Source organism: Lithobates pipiens, unplaced genomic scaffold, assembly GCF_037356315.1.
Source record: "Lithobates pipiens isolate NorthernLeopardFrog02 unplaced genomic scaffold, aLitPip1_a1.2 Scaffold_66, whole genome shotgun sequence".
Taxonomy (NCBI): domain Eukaryota; kingdom Metazoa; phylum Chordata; class Amphibia; order Anura; family Ranidae; genus Lithobates; species Lithobates pipiens.
The window spans coordinates 427939-430784 of NW_027507888.1; positions in this window are offsets into that span (position 1 = coordinate 427939).

The window sequence follows — 2846 nt, forward strand, 5'->3', positions numbered from 1 at the left end:
TCTCTGAGAGAAACAAACAAATGGGAGGTCAAAAGAAAAGAAAGAAAGAAAGAAAGAAAGAAATGGAAGGTTGGGGAGGGGAAGAGAGCAAAAGAGAGAGGGAAGAGAAAAGATAAAAGATATAAAACCTAAAAGGGAAAGGAAAGGAAGGAAGAAAAGAGAGAAGGAGGAAAAAAAAAAGAAATGTAGAAATAGCTGCTGCCTCCGTTACCATGAATGAGCTGGTGCCTGATCAACTTGCAGATAAAGCTCTTAGGCCGCGTACACACGGGCGGACTGTTCGCCCAACTTTGTCCGCTGAACAGTGTTTGGGCGGACAGTCCGCTCGTGTGTGGGCTTTCAGCGGACAGTTTCAGCGGACAGTTTGACGGACAAGGTTTTTCGGAAATTCCGTAAAACTGTCCGCTGAAACCTTGTTTCAGCGAACAGTCCGCTCGTGTGTAGGCTTGTTCGTCAAACAAAGTTGCGCGCATGCTCAGAAAGGATTTTCATGCCGAAAGTTATAATGCAGTGTATAGGACGTCGTATTTTTCGTCCCGTCGTACGTGCCGTTCACGTCATCGCGCACGGTTTCAGCAAACTGTTCGTCCGTCGTGTGTGGCCATGTCCGTCCATGCTAAGTTTGAGCGGACTGTTTGCCGAAACTGTTGGACGGACAAAGTTGGGCGAACAGTCCGCGCGTGTGTACAAACTACTTGTCCCAAAAGATCCTACAGAAGGGACTTCCAACCTTATAAGCGCGTTTAGCTGCCCAAGAGAAGGAACTGCGTCTGGGAGAGGCTTGAACCCGGACGGAAGCTGCCGACTGCAGAAGGTAAGGACGCCGACCAGGATTCACTGCCATGAGGTATGAGGAAAAAAAGGAGAATGCGGGGGCTGTACTAACCTTTTATTTTATAATATTCACTAGTCCTGAGGGAGGAGCCAAGGCGGAGCTTGTCACAGGTATGCTGCCATGGAGGCACCAGGAAAATAAATTTTCCCATTCTGTTGCCTCTAGACCGTACATTTGATAATGCCACATTTTTTTATTTTTTTATTAATCTACCTTTTGTAATTTGTAGTATTTGATTTTCCTCCCCTGCGGCGATGGGCGGTCTCTTGCGGGGATCAGCATCACTTCCTGCTGAACCCCGCACTGTCTCCTGGGATCTCGTCCAAGTAATCCCAGGAGACATTGCGGCTAATGCAGCCGAAATCTCGCGAGATTTCGGCTAATACAGCCGAAATCTCGCAAGATTTCAGCTGTAATAGCCGAAATCACGCGAGATTTCGGCTGTATTAGCCGCAATGTCTCCTGGGATTACTTGGACGAGATCCCAGGAGACAGTGCGGGGTTCAGCAGGAAGTGATGCTGATCCCCGCAAGAGACCGCCCATCGCCGCAGGGGAGGAAAATCAAATACTACAAATTACAAAAGGTAGATTAATCAAAAAAATAATAATAATGTGGCATTATCAAATGTACGGTCTAGAGGCAACAGAATGGGAAAATGTATTATTATGTGTGCAGAACCGCTTTAAGTGGGCTGTAGTGAAAATCTGCAGAATGCAAAAAGCACCAAAAATGCATGGGTGTGAATCAAGCCTTATAGCTTATGAAGAAAAACCTATCCAAGGAAAAACCCTTACCTTTTTTTAATGCATAGGTTTTGCTTGCAAAAGCTTTCTTCTGTCTCCCAGGATGCCAGTTTTTCAGACAAGAGATTTGCAGCATTTTTTTTAAAATTTGGAGCACTGGCCTTTGCTTGTGACCAGACAGTGAACCCTAACTTGTTACAATGTTGTATCCTCCTTTCAGGACAGGTTTTGGACTTTTAAACCCAGGTGACTCTGTGCTGTTTCTTACTTTCCATTTTGGATTTTATCTAGAGTGGATTGAATTTATCAGAGTCTGTGACCAGATCATCCAGTGCGTTGGAAGAAGTGAATATCAAGTCACATTCCGGTATGTACACAACTTTCATGTTGTGAAGTTTGTCAGTCACTAGAGAGGTGACGTGGGCTTATTTTTGAAGTGCAGTTTGCCGCTTTTGTAAACCTGCGTGATGCTGTCTATTGGTGAATGAGAGATTTATCTAGAAAGTTGGTTTGCAGGGTTTCTTCTTCCTTTTTTATTTTTAAATGTTATATACTTAGAATGCAAGGGTAGAGCATACTGCTGTCAGTGGCGGAATTATAGGGGTCGCCAAGATCGCCATGGCGACCGGGCCCCTTGCTGCAGGGGGCCCTCAGGCCCCCTGTAATCTTCCGTAGGAGGGGAGGCTGAGAGGAGCTCCTCTATCATCAGCCGAACTGAAATCGGCTCTGTGCGGGAGCTCCTCACATTAGGGTAAAGTGTGTGCTCTTTGTCTCCCCCTACAGTGCAGTACCCAGCAGGAAGAGCCAAGCTACTGTAAACGTCTGCCGTTTTTTTTATAAGACTAGCTACTGCATTTGTGTTTATATGCGTGTGTGTGAGCATGCTTGTATGTGTGAGAGCATGCTTGTATGTATGTGTGTGTGTGAGCATGCTTGTATGTGTGTGTGTGTGTGTGTGTGAGAGCATGCTTGTATGTGCGTGTGTGAGCATGCTTGTATGTGCGTGTGTGAGCATGCTTGTATGTGTGTGTGTGTGTGTGAGCATGCTTGTATGTGTGTGTGAGCATGCTTGTATGTGCGTGTGTGTGTGAGCATGCTTGTATGTGTGTGTGAGCATGCTTGTATGTGTGTGTGAGCATGCTTGTATGTGCGTGTGTGTGTGTGAGCATGCTTGTATGTGCGTGTGTGTGACCATGCTTGTATGTATGTGCGTGTGAGCAAGCATGCTTGTATGTATGTGTGTGAGCATGCTTGTATGTGTGTAAG